Source organism: Mobula hypostoma, chromosome 3 (assembly GCF_963921235.1).
Source record: "Mobula hypostoma chromosome 3, sMobHyp1.1, whole genome shotgun sequence".
Taxonomy (NCBI): Eukaryota; Metazoa; Chordata; class Chondrichthyes; order Myliobatiformes; family Myliobatidae; genus Mobula; species Mobula hypostoma.
The window spans coordinates 89,612,307-89,627,191 of NC_086099.1; positions in this window are offsets into that span (position 1 = coordinate 89,612,307).

A 14,885-nucleotide genomic window follows, 5' to 3' on the forward strand; every position below is an offset into this window, starting at 1 on the left:
AACTTAGATTACCTTTCTGGAAATTAATCTCTGTCTTTCCTTTTCACAAATTTTAAAAACTCATAAGGCAAACATAATAAATTTCTGTTAAATAACTGGCTTAAGCCAAAATGGGATTTAATTTTTCTAAAGGTAGGCTTGGTAGATTTAATTTAAATAAAGGTAATAAATTGATTTTAAGTAATGCTATTTACAACATGAAAATCTATTGTCAATGTTCAATAGTAAAGTTACTAAAAACTATAAGTCAAAGCAGTTTGAATGAAAATATAGCCTAAGACACAATCTCATTCAAGACTTTAGAAAAACATTTTCTTACTAAGTGACATGATCGGGCTTAATTATAGGCCCAACATGTGAAACCTGAGCTTGTTTTCCTGCTGCACAAATACTCAATTCTGGGTCGAACTTGAGATAAGAACACACAGATTTCACTGAAATGAGACGATCTCTATCCTTGCTCTTGATGCTTGTTAAACAAGAAGAAGCTTGCATACACATATAAGAAGTTGAAAACTGCAGCATAATGTTCATTGTTTTCTGATGAGTGGCAGGATACTCTTCTTTCACAGAAATCCAGAACTTCTCCAGGGGCAGGTGTGTAATACTCATCTTGAGTACACGATCATCTCACAAAGTTCTTCCCCTTCCTTCGAAGTCAAATTCTCAGGCTGAGCAGAAGATTCGAAGAACGTGTTCCTCATCCAGTCATACACTTGTGTTGAAAGGGAAGTAAAATACTGCTCAATTTTGTTCTGCAGTTCTTCCAGGTGGTTTTCAATAAGGCTCGAGACTATCTGATATCCTTCCTCATTCTCAAGCCCAAACAGCAGTGGAGACACTTCAAGATTTCCTTTTGCAACATGATTTCACCAAAGGTTCAGTTTCCTTTTAAGTTCAAGAATTTTGTTACTTGAAGTCAAAACACTTTCTCCAGAGCCTTGCAAAGATTTGTTCAACTGGTTCACACCCTAATGTCTGCTAAGTAGGCTAGTTTCAGCAGCCAGTTCTTCATCTACAAAGCACTCAGCAAAATCTGGCTAACTCTTTTCTTGAAAGTGCTCCTGCAATTCACCTTTCGCCTCAAACACCCTGTTGAGAACTCTTCCTCTGCTAAACCATCAGATTTCTGCACGTAACAGGAGATTGGTGTGCTCCTTGACCAACTTTTCATACAGTTTTTTAAAACATTCTCAAGTGAACTGATCTTTGTTTAATGAAGTTAACCATTTTTGTGGCATTATTCAGGACATTTTTCCATTTCATCTCCAAGAGTTTTCGACATCAGCACCTCTCTGTGAAGAAAGTAGCGTGTTGTGACAATGTCACAATTTTGTTTTTTTTACAAGAGAAACAAAGCCTCTCATGGAGCCAGCCATTGATGGGTCACCATCAGAACAGATGCCAACATAGTTCCTCCAAGACAGACCTTTTGTTTCCAGATATCAAGACAAAACATTGAACATACCTTGACCTTTGCTTTTTTCGGCAGCACTTGGCAATAGTAAAAAGTTTTCTTGTATTTCACCATCACTTACAAATCTTACAAATACTACAACATGATTATTTATTGGTGAAATCTGTTGACTCATCAACCTGGATAGAGAAGCTGTTGTTTTTCAGTTTATCACACAAAACCTCTTCAGCATCATGTGAGATGTCAACAATATGTTGTCTTATCATACTGTTTGAGAGTGGCCGCCTCCTTGCCCGTACAAAAACTATGCAAGAGCCCATTCTCGAGCTACCATATGTGGATGACTGTGCCTTTCTCATGCACACAGAGGAAGCACTACAGTCTTCAGTCACAGTTTGCCAAGGCTGCAAGGGCTTTTGGATTAATGGTCATTCTGAAGAAAACAATGATCCTCCATCAGAAGACCTCTCGTGGCATTTACCACCCATCTCGGATCACCATTGATGACCACCCTCTTACCATGGTTCACCTACCTGGGCAGCGTCATCTCCAACGATGCTATGGTAGTTAGGGAGGTTGACAATCAACTCGCTAGAGCTAGCAGCACCTTTGGGCACCTCCAGAAATGTGCATCTGTCCCCAAAAATCCGGGTGTAGAGGGTTGCCGTTGTCACAGCTTCGAAGGCTGGGTCTTGTCCTGCAAGCGAATCTGGTTGAGTGTTTTTATCAGTGCTGCCTCTGCTCCATCTTGGGTATCAGCTGACAAGATCGTGTCTCCAACAGCGAGATCCCGGAGAAGGCTCAACTTCCAAGCGTTGAAGCCACTTTGCTGCTCAGGCAGCTCCGATGGCCAGGCCACGTGTCTCTCATGGACAACTTCAGGTTACCAAAAACAATATTCTATGGAGAACTCTCTCAGGGCAGGAGATATCATGGTACAAGAGGTACAAAGACCAACTTAAGCACCAGCTACCTCAGGCAAATATCAAGGTCAACGAGTGGCAGCAGTTGGCCTTGTGAGATAGACCACTGGAGAACGCTGATCCGTGGAGCAGCTAAGAATTTTGAGGAACCTAGAAGAATGACTGCTGAAGAGAAGAGGAGATGCGGGGAGGATCTTACCACCCAAGAACCCTCATCCAGCTGTTTCCGTGTCCCGACTGCTCCAGAGTCTGCAGATCCAGAATTGGCCTCTACAGTCAGCAACAATCATGCTGTCACTCCTGTGGAGTCTTCTTCCTTCCTGATCTTCACAAATGAAGAACCAGCCATAAGCATCATTGAGTGTGAAACCTTTTCAATTGCTCGTACTTTTTTTTTAATATCACAATCTCTCACGGAACCCCGAGTGACCTCTTGCGGAATCCTAGGGTTCCATGGAACCCCAGTTGAGAAACCATGCTCTAATCCAAAGACACTTGATATCACGCAGAGGTGAAGTTTATTCAAAGTTTAGACAACTTAACAAAGTATTGCTGAGTGTGTCACTGATTTGAGGACGTTACTAGTAGATTGTGTTTTTGCCAATGCATCAATGCATTTTCTCAGATGTTAAGAAACAAGTTAACATGTATAATCAGTGATGTCTAGATTTTGAGGTGAATATAATTGGTGGGAATACACTGAAAGTTGCCTATAAACAAAAACATAAAGGGATTGCAAGTGAGACTTTCTATTCAATGTACTGGAGACAAATTGATCAAACATTATTCCAAAGCAAACCAACTATTACTGAAAAGGTTAAACAGCTGTGGAGGGAAACAACTGACATCTGAAAGCTGGTACAGGCAAGAGAAATGTCATGCATATGGTTTAAAAGGGTACATTGCCAGAGTTTGTTGGAATAAACAAAGCAAAGTTGAGCAAACAACATTAAAGTAAGAAATTAAAGGAAAGTGGTGAATATTTCTAAAGTTTTTATCATTCTGTCCATAAAAAGGATGCAAAAGACTATAATACAGGATTTGTGCTCATGGTGTGTGATGAAAAAGGGACCCATTTAACAAAAGTAGAACTGTTGATTGTTGCCATGAAGTTGAATGGCAGAGAATGAAATGTCAACTTGACTCTGCGTAATTACATTAATTCATCTGACATTTTACGCAGTTGGATGGCCAAAAAACCATACCTCTGAACTTATAAAGATCTAGCTAATTTTGAAAGCAGATGAAAGCATTGAACTAAATAGAAGGGTTGTCATGACGGTGAATTGTTGAATGTGGATTATTTATTATCATTGGTAGCTGTTTCAGGCTTCAGATGAAAACTGTAAAGAAGAGACTGGGTGAAAGAGTTGTCTTTGGATCTGAGAAACATTTACCAGATTAAGATGAATGAGGTTGGAGCATTATGGGAGTGCTTGGGAGATTTATAAGGTATCTAAGAGAAAATTCAAGTGAATCCCAAAATTCATAGTCCTACAAGCTGAGGTAACTGTTACTGTAAAGAAACAAAAATTGGATGCAGTAATTCACTGTCCTCTAAGAGAGAAAGTAATTGAACCTGTTAAATTCACTGCTGGTCAGTCACAATCATGAAAATTTTAAAGCTCGGTGGACTCATCAAGTTCCTGGAACTTTCATAGAGTAGTGTACCTATTTGCAGCAGTATAGCAGTTCATTATGTGGGATATGGACCAATGACATCAAACAATAATGTTAGAAGATCAATCGAAGAAATTTTTGACTGTCAGTACACACAAGGGCTGTTTACATCTGATGTTATAAGGGCTCTCAGAGTTTTGTCTGCACCTGCTATCCATCAGGGAACTGTGACGGATTGTTGCAGGGCATTCCCAGGGTCTTGGGTAACATCCTGGTTGCAGGATCCTCAAGAGATGGCAAAGTCAAAGTTTGTCCCGAGCCTTTGTGGTGTCTATGCTGGTTTCTGTGGTGTGAAGCGACTGAGAGTATGAGGCTCTCCACCCCCCCACCCTGGATAGGACGCCAGTCTATCGTGATTAACCCCCAGCATTTGCCAGTACCCATTTTCAGCTGGGTGGACTGGAGTGGTGTGTGGTTATGTGCCTTACTCAAAGACACAACACGCTGCCCTGGCCGAGACCTGAACCCACGACCTTCAGATCGTAAGCCCAATGCCCTAACCACTTGGCCACGTGCCACACCCTCACCCTCAAGAGCTGAGCACCTCCTTAATCTAGAAGTGTTATGCAAACTGAAACGTGTTTAGAGGGATGATTTTAGTTTCTTGGTGCTTAGGACACCATATGGGACTAAAGGGCCACCTGCAGTTCAAAAGAAGATAAAAAACCTTCACCAAAGCTGCAGCCCGACAAATGTAATCAACCTGAAACCATATCTTTGATTGTTGAATTATTAAAATGAATTCCTGTCAAATCTAGTCATGCTCTTCACACCATTATACAGACAGAGAGTTAATATTATCTTGTGACATATTATCATTCAGGCATCTGATAAGTTCAATAGAGTACAGATCCAGAGCACTGACAGCACCACAGGAAAGTATCCCGAGCTTGGAAAAGGCCATTGAGCCATTGTGTTCAGAGTGCAGCACATTATAAACACCACTCCATGATTTACACAGATCATAAATTTCTGATTTCCCCATTCCATGAAACAAAAGCATGTCTCAAACCATTTCCCCAGGAGTTGAAATGTGGCCGTTGACCTTGACAGTATATGAATTCTATTCTACAAAATTTGTCACTGGTTATCTTATGCTCATCTGAGTTGGCAGTCAGGGACTTCATTTAATATCTCATCCTAAAGAAGACATCTATAACAGGTTGGTACACCTTCACATGTCTTTAATACAGCTATGAAGTAACAGCGCATATATATTCTTATGTCCTAGAGCTTGGTATGACATCTGCTTATCCGGTATCATCCTAAAGATACTTTAACAAGGCATTCTGCGTAATGTTTACTAACTCCAGAAACTAATTGAAAGAAAAACACAGGAACCGGGATGATGGTCTATTTAGAATTTTTTTCCTTTCTTTTTCATGTGGCGCTCACATATGACATGATGGTATAATGATGTTTGCCATTCACGTACTTCTTACATATAAATTGTAATGAATTAAACAAAGAATGATTAATCAAACAATATTACTCAAATATTACTGTAATATTGAATACATTACACCTCCATATGTCAAGGTAGGTACCTATGCAATCTTAAGAAAGGCCTAAACTTAATAGTACCAGAAGTACCAGAGCTAGAAATTATTCTGGGTATTTTTTGTGCTGTTATCACATCAGCTAAATCACTTTGAAGACAGTCTCTCTGTCCAGATACTTCACCCATGATCTCCTGTGATTCACACCTATCTCTGGCATTAATAATGGCCCTGATCTTGTTCAAGCGATCGCTTTCACTGGAGGCTGGAACTACGCAGAGGTCTAAAAAGAGGAGAAGAGAAGCTGAGGCTTGCTGCTGAAGAAAAGCGCACTCGTCAGAAAAACAGCACCAAGACAACACTGGAGGACAGTGCCTTCAAGTGCAGTCGCTGCAGCCGAGACTATCGCTCCCGTGTGGGCCTCTACAGCCACGACAGACGCTGCTCTAACACAGACTGAAGCAAGACTTTCCAGGCGCGGATCCATGGTCTCGCGAGACTAACGGATGCCACCACGATCTTGTTAGTAAAATGGTTGGCAATTTTCTATTTAGATGGGAACATATCCCAGGATATGCATCCACATGTTGTCTGTTGAGGAAGTGCTGACCATACTGACAGATATGTCATCCCAAATCAGACAAATTGCATTTTTACTGCTCTCTGCAGCCATCGAGAATTAGACAGTAATTTCAGGACATACCTAAGTGCATTCATGAAACTCCCGGACTCCAAACGGAGTCCAACAGTGGGGCTCCTTCTTGCTGCTCCTTCACCTGCTGTTATGCTTGAGAATCACCTCTTAGGTCCAGTGGCAGGCTGGATCAGCCCATTAGCTGAGATCAACTGATTTCAAAAAGCTAAGTTGCCATTATCATTGTTTTGATTCTTTCTAATGTTTTAACCATTTTGAAGTGTTTCTAAGTGTTTTATCCTTTTAATTAAAATTTAATTATTGCTCCTTAACACTGTTTCATTATTAACTTAATTTTAATAGTTGTTAATTATTTCTACCATTTAAAAAGCTGTTAATAATCCCTTACAGTTTTTATCAGCAGCAGACCTTTACTGGCAGTAAAAACTCTCAGGGGTATTTTGGATGCAGTGCTTCCTCAGTGTGCCATTTTATGTTTCACTAAGACATAGAAAGATCACATTCTCCTTACCATGTCTGTGTCAATTCTCAGTGCAAGCACATCAATCCCATTCCTCTTCTCATTTTTCTGCAACCTTTTCTCTCTCATATGCTCATTGACACCAACCCAATTCTCCAATCAACCGTCTACACTACAGGGACAATTTGCAGTAGCTGTTGTGTCTGTGCAACTACAAACTCAATTAAATAAAAGCACACATGTGGGAGATGGCTTTAACTGGTGTACTCACATGGCAGTGAGAGAGGGAGAGACCAATGCACATGCACAGACAACAGATCGTATGTAGTGTTAAGGGGAATCATTGCTCTAAAAGAAATAGATCCATACATTACACTTCCTCCCCCTTTAGATTAATGCAATATAAAACTGTATATGTCCAAACATCCAATTTCCCTTTCATAAACCATATTCCAAATAAACATACTTTCACAATAATGGTCCATTGCTAATTTCACTGTGCTAAGATTCAGTCTTTTGAGTGGCACTCTGTTTCCTTCAAAATAGCGCCTCTGGACATGTAGAATGACAGAGGCTTTGGCAGTTGTCTTGGCAACGATAACGTTCTCATCACGCCTCTGTAGCTATGGAATAGAATTGGGTTTGGTAGGTGTCTTGCCTAAGTCAACGTTCTCAGTTTCCCATATCATGTTGCTGTCAGTGGCATGATCATCACTCAGATGTAAGCTTAGTGGCTATAATGTCTCTGACTTGTTGGATGCAATTGACTCAGGTGTGTTCAGTTGAGCATCCAGTATCTGGTCCACATAACATCTCCGTGTATGATTTCCAATATCCACTGTGTCTGTCAATAGTCCAATTCTTGTAGATATTCTACCAGGTGTCCACTTGTCTTCTCAGTAATCATGCACTAGGACTTCCTGCCCAATCTCAAAGCTCCTTGCTGCTTCATTTGGCAAATGGTTGAACTGTTTATTCTGTACTTCCCCCTGTAAATCTAGTTTTAGGAAGATTATGTGAGATCTCAGACTCCTGTCTGTAATAGTACATTCAATGGATGTAGCACTGTAGCAATGTCTACTACCACTGGCTTCTCAAGTATGACCTGAATTGTGACGCATTTTCCAACTTGGGTGCCTGTATCACTGCTTCAACCTTCTCTTGTGGCTTATGTAAGCTATGCTTGCCAATGACATGTCCACAATATGACATTTCATTCTAGAAACACTCACATTTCCCTCTCTTTGTGTGCAGACCATACTCACTCAGCCTGGTAAGCACTTTACCCATGTTCTGGATGTGATCTTCATCATTTTTGCCAGTCACGATGATGTCATCAAGGTAACATTGTGTTCCTGGGGAGCACTTGGTCCATTGCCCTTTGCCAAATTGCTGGAGTTGACGTGATGCCAAAGACGAGACAATGATACTGGAACAGTACCTTGAGAGAGGTGATTGTGAGGAACTTCCTGCTTGACTCCTCAATATCCATACCCAGATAGGCTTGTGACAAGTCAATCTTTGAAAACCTCTCTCTGCCTGCCAATGATGCAAATACTGTATGTCTTCTATTTGTGGTACGGGATACTACACAGTACATGGCACTGGGTTGATGATCATTTTGAAATCCCTACATATACGAATGGCTCCAACCTTCCCTTTCTTGATCACTGGGACAATGGGTGTGGCCCAATTGCTCCACTCAACCTTGGAGAGAATTCCAAACACCTTAGCATCCACTTTAGGATGTAAAGTGTAAGGCACTGGATATGCTTTATGGAATCTTGCTGTTGCTGCTTCATCCAGTTCAATTCTGGCCTTCATGCCTTTGAGTTTATCAATCCCCTTCTCAAACACCTTCTCTTCAGCACTAAGCAGCTGTGCCAATCTCTGGTTAGTGCTACCAGATGGGCTGCCGTTGCCTATTGATGTCATACTAAGAGCTTTGACTGAGTGCCAGTCTCATTGGATTTTTCTCAACCTTTCACGTCTGAAAAGTGAGGGCCCTCCATGTTTCAATACATAAAGCTCTAACTGCTGTGTTTGGCTTCCACATGTCACATTCATTTACAGTTTGCCTTTGGGAGACTTGCCTGTGTAAGTCTTTAGCATCACTGAGGTCTTCTCTAAAGGTAGCTTAGAAAACAGTTTGTTGGAGTCAGCCTCTGCAATTATAGACAAATCTGACCCTGTATCCAGCTCCACTTTCAGTTTTACACCAGACACATCTATTGTGATCTATATGCTTCAGTAATGTCAGACTCTGTGTTGTCTGATTCTGTTTCACATTTGGTCACTTAGTTTTGTGTTTGAAACTTTTCACTCGGTTGTGCTTTTTTTCTGCCTTGCACACACTCTATGTGACCTTGTCTGTGACAGTTTCTGCAAACTTTTTCTTTGAACTAACAGTCATTTGCATCGTGGGAGGATTTGCCACATTGACAACATTTTTGGCTACTTTCACCATTCAGGGACATTTTATGCATTTCACATTCTAACCTCCTTTTCTGTAGTTCTACTGCATCCTTTGCTGCAGTCTCTAACGATATTACAATGGTCACTGCCCATTCTAAGGTTTGGTCTCTTTCTGACAGTAGCCTCTTCTGAGTCCTTTGACTATACATGCCACAAACAAACCTGTCTCTTAGTGCATCACCAAGTCCACCTCTAAAGTCACAGTACTGGGAAAGATTGTGCAGTTCTGAAATGTATTCAGAAATGCTTTCATTCTTTGACTGGTTCCTTTTGTAAAATCTAAATCTCTCTGCTATTACCAATAGTTTAGGGCTCAAGTGATTTTGTAAAATTGTAAGAATTTTGTGGAATGTTTTGCTTGCTGGCTTTTCAGGGGTTACAAGGTTGTGTAAAAGACTGTACATCCTAGGACCCATTAAGCTAAGAAGTGTGGGGGCTTTCTTTTGTTCATCCACATTGTCGCATTACAATTCAGTTCAACCCTCTTGATATACAGCACGACTCCCAGTCTTCATTAGTGCTATCAAATTCATTAACTTTCCCATCTAAAGCCATTGCCATGTTATTTTCACTTTAACTTTGTTAGATGAGTCTTTCATTGTTTACTATGCACTGTTACTGACATGTCCCTTTGTCAGTGTCAGTGACGGCCCTCTCTGTACAGCTTAACTCTTTCCTTTTGCTGTCTCGGGCCATAACTGTCGGTACCATTTGTGATACTTTCTGTCATTTAGGTTCCTACTCATCACCATTTGTTGTGTCTGTGCAACTACATACAGTATCAATTAAATAAAAGCACGCACATGGAAGATGGCTTCAACTGGTGTATTCACATTGTAGCGAGAGAGAGAGTGATCGATGCGCATGTGTAGATATCAGATCAATGCACATGCATAGACAGCAGATCACACGTAGTGCAAAGGAGAGTCATTGCTCTAAAGAAATAAATCCATACATTACAGTAGATAATGCACCAAATCATCAGCAGGAAACATAACGAGTACATACAATCTTCCACAGAGAACACTGGAGATCAGAATCAAATCCGGGTTGCTGGAGCTGAGTTTAGCTGTGTTTCATCAAGGCCACTGCGTCACCGATTGGAAAACCTATGGCAGTTCGGGCTGCACCACCGGAGTCCCAAATGCTTTCTAGAACATGAAGCAGCACAGCACAAGACCAAGCCTTTTGGTTCACGACGTCTGCGCCGAGCACAGTGTCAAGTTAAACTAATACCTTCTGCTTGCATATGATTCGAATCCTTCATATCTGCATGTATACCTGAAAATCCCTTGAATGCTGCCATCACATTTGATTCCATTATCACACCTGGCAGCACATTCCAAGCACCTATCGCTCTCTGTGTTAAAACAAATCTCATCCTGCACATTCCCTTTAACTTACTTACAGCCTGTTACACCATTGATCCTCTGTCTCAGGCAGTGTTCGGGCTTCCTTCCTCATGCCAGTAGCTTCCTCTATGTCTTCACTACTGTCAATCATGCAAGTCCTGGGTTGAATACTGTCACACTCAGATGTAGAACGATTCTTCATTGCAGTGTCCTCAACAATTTTGTTTTACTAGTCTGAGTTGTTAGCCCTGAATTGAACCCCTGAACCTGGAAGACCAGAGGAAGACTCTTAGTCTGGCCTCTACCCTTTGACCTGTTTGACATGAGTAACCCTACCAAGGGCCAAATCATAAAGCCCTGACTCCAGCCAACTTAGCCCTCAGAATCATTGAGGCACGCAAGCCTCCAAACCCAACAACAAGGTTGTAATCCTCTTGGAGGACATCCCCTTTAAACTTTCTCCTTTGTACCTTAAAGCTTTGCCCTATAGTACTTCCACAGATTTTGGTTATCCACCCTATCTATGCCTCTCATAACTTCATGAACTTCTGTTGGGTCTACCATCATCCTCTGACACTCCAAGCAAACCAATCCAAGTTTGTTCAACTTTTCTTTATAACTGACACCCTCTAACTCATTAGCAAATTTGCCGATGACACAAAGCTGGGAGGCAGTGTGAAATGTGAGGAGGATGTTATGAGAATGCAGGGTGACTTGGACAGGCTGGGTGAGTGGGCAGATGCATGGCAGATGCAGTTTAATGTGGATAAATGTGAGGTTATCCACTTTGATGGTAAGAACGGGAAAGCAGATTATTACCTAAATGGAGCCAAGTTAGGAAAAGGGGAAGCACAACGAGATCTAGGTGTTCTTGTACATCAGTCACTGAAAGCAAGTATGCAAGTACAGCAGGCAGTGAAAAAAGCTAATGGCATGCTGGCCTTCATAACAAGGGGAATTGAGTATAAGAGCAAAGAGGTCCTTCTGTAGCTGTACAGGGCCCTGGTGAGACCACACCTGGAGTACTGTGTGCAGTTTTGGTCTCCAAATTTGAGGAAGGATATTCTTGCTATTGAAGGAGTGCAGCGTAGGTTCACAAGGTTAATTCCCGGGATGGCAGGACTGTCATATGTTGAAAGATTGGAGCGACTGGGCTTGTATACTCTGGAATTTAGAAGGCTGAGAGGGGATTTTATTGAAACATATAAGATTATTAAGGGATTGGACACGCTGCAGGCAGGAAGCATGTTCCCGCTGATGGGGGAGTCCAGAACCAGAGGCCACAGTTTAAGAATTAGGGGTAGGCCATTTAGAATGGAGTTGAGGAAAAACTTTTTCACCCAGAGAGTGGTGGATATATGGAATGCTGTGCCCCAGAAGGCTGTGGAGCCCAAGTCTCGGGATGCTTTCAAAAAAGAGATGGGTAGAGCTCTTAAAGATAGTGGAATCAAAGGATATGGGGATAAGGCAGGAACTGGATACTGATAGTGGATAATCAGCCATGATCACAGTGAATGGCGGTGCTGGCTCGAAGGGCCGAATGGCCTACTCCTGCACCTATTGTCTATTGTCTATAACTCAGCAGCATCCTGCTGAACCTCATCTGCATCTTCTTCAAAGCCTCCACATCCTTGCTGTGATGGGAAATGCACTCAATGCTTCAAGCGTGGCCTAACAAAAGTTTTATAGATAAGCATCATGACTTCTTGACTCCATATCCCATGCCATTAACGATGAAGATAATCATGCCACATCCACTCAATATACTTGCATTCAGGGAGGTATAGATTTGGACCCCAAGATCCCTCTGTACATCAGTGCTGTTAAGAGTCCTGCTACTAATTGCGTACTTTCCCCCTATATTTGACTTCCCATGTGCAACACCTCACACTTGCCTGGACTAAACTCCATCTGCCATTTCTCTGCCAATAACTGTAACTATATTTGCTGTATGCTTGTACAACCTTTTTCTCAGTGTGCAACTCCAGCAATTTTTGTGTCGTCTGCAAACCTACACTTTTGTCTCAGTCAGTTACAGACATTAAGTCATAAATGACACAGGTCCCAGCACTGAACACTGTGGAACACCACCAGTTACAGACCTCCAGCCAGAATAATACCCTCCGACCTCTTCCCTCTGTCTTTTCAAGCCAAATCTGAATATGAACTATCAAGTCACAATTAATCCCATCCATCTTAATCTTCCTGATTAACCAATGATAAGACTTTGATAGGCCTTCCTCTTCGGGTCTATTGAAATACAAACAGGTATTTACTGCAAGTGCTGATTGCATCTGAGGGACAACATAATCTAAAATTCAGAGAAGCATCTTTTTGAAATTGTTGAATGTGGATTCAGGTGTCTTTTTGTTATTCTACAGTGATTGAGGCAGGCATTTGAAGTGAACTGATTCAATGCTGTTCCCCATATCCAAGTGACACATCACTGTTTCCATGGTAACTGCTGCATATAAGTATGCAGCTGAAAACATGTCGAAGCTTGAGTTAATATGAAAAAGATTAAGTCTGAACTGCAGAAATTAATACAAATCATTGATGAATGCTTGTTTCTTCAGAATGAGATTTTAGTGCAAAGTTAATTCTATCACAGGGTGTCTGCTGCAATTCAGTTTTGTGCAATTTAGCAGGATTCCCATAGAACGTGATTTATTTTGAAGGCACATTGGAGTGTTTGTATTGAATTGACTGGGAACTGCCTCAGAGATTAGACATGTTTTACCAGAGAGTGACAGGATCCAAAAAACCCTTCCATCTCTGGATGTCATGCTGAGTGCAGAAGAATATCACTCCTGAGTTACTCAGAGTATTTAAGATCCATTTCAAAGTTATATTTGTTAGGATGTAGACTTACAGCTTCACCTGTGGGAAATAACAAAAATAAAGCACATTAAGATTCTGAATCCAACCCTGTCACATGATGAATTCATGGCAGAACCTTCAACTCCTTTTATCTCTGTACTTTTAACTCCACTTTAGCAGGGAAAATTCCAAACAAAGACACTGATAGTAAATGAAAATTTTAGAAATGATGAAAAATCTCAGCAGGTCAGGTAGCAGCTGTAGAAAGAGACACTACCAATGCTTTAGGACAGGGACCCCTCAGCAGGCTGTTTCTCCTTCCACAGATGCTGCCTGAATTGCTCAGATTTTCCAGCATTTTCTGTCTTAATTTAAAACCTCTTCTAAATGAATATTAGATTAGATTAGATTATTCCCATCAGAATCAGAATTAGGTTTATTATCACCGGCATGTGACATGAAATTTATTAACAGTAGACGCAGTTCAATGCAATACATAATATAGATGAAAAAATATTGATAATAATAATAATAATAATAAAGAAAGAAATAAATCTTATTTAGTATACAAATATGTAATAGATTTAAAATCATGCAAAAAGCAGAAATACTATATATTTTTTAAAATGTGAGGTAGTGTCCAAGGGTTTAATGTCCATTTAGGAATTGGATGGCAGAGGGGAAGAAGCTGTTCCTGAATTGCTGAGTGTGTGCCTTTAGGCTTCTTTACCCTCTACCTGATGGTAACAGTGAGAAAAGGGCATGCCCTGGGAGCTGGGGGTCCTTAATAATGGACGCTGCCTTTCTGAGACACCGCTCCCTGAAGATGTCCTGGGTACTTTGTAGGCTAGTACCCAAGATGGAGCTGACTAGATTTATAACCTTGTGCAGCTTCTTTCGGTCCTGTGCAATAGCCCCTCCATACCAGACAGTGATGCAGCCTGTCAGAATGCTCTTCATGGTACATCTATAGAAGTTTTTGAGTGTATTTGTTGACATGCCAAATCTCTTCAAACTCCTAATAAAGTATAGCCACTGTCTTGCCTTCTTTATAATTACATCGATATGTAGGGACCAACTTAGATCCTCAGAGATCTTGACACCCAGAAACTTGAAACTGCTCACTCTCTCCACTTCTGATCCATCTATGAGGATTGGTGTGTGTTCCTTTGTCTTACCATTCCTGAAGTCCACAATCAGCTCTTTCATTTTACTGATGTTGAGTGCCAGGTTGTTGCTGCGGCACCATTTCACTAGTTGGCATACCTCACTCCTGTACGCCCTCTCGTCACCACCTGAGATTCTATCAACAATGGTTGTATTGTCAGCAAATTTATAGATGGTATTTGAGCTATGCCCAGTCATCCTAAATATTAATTCCCTTTTTCATTATCTATAAAAGCAATTCACATGTTCTGACTTCTATCATGAAGAAGAATCGGAATCAGAATCAGGTTTATTATCACTGGCACGTGACGTGAAATTTGTTAACTTAGAAGCAGCAGTTCAATGCAATACGTAATCTACCAGAGAGAGAAAAAATAATAATAATAAATAAAATAAAACATAAAAATAAACAAGTAAATCAATTACATATATTGAAT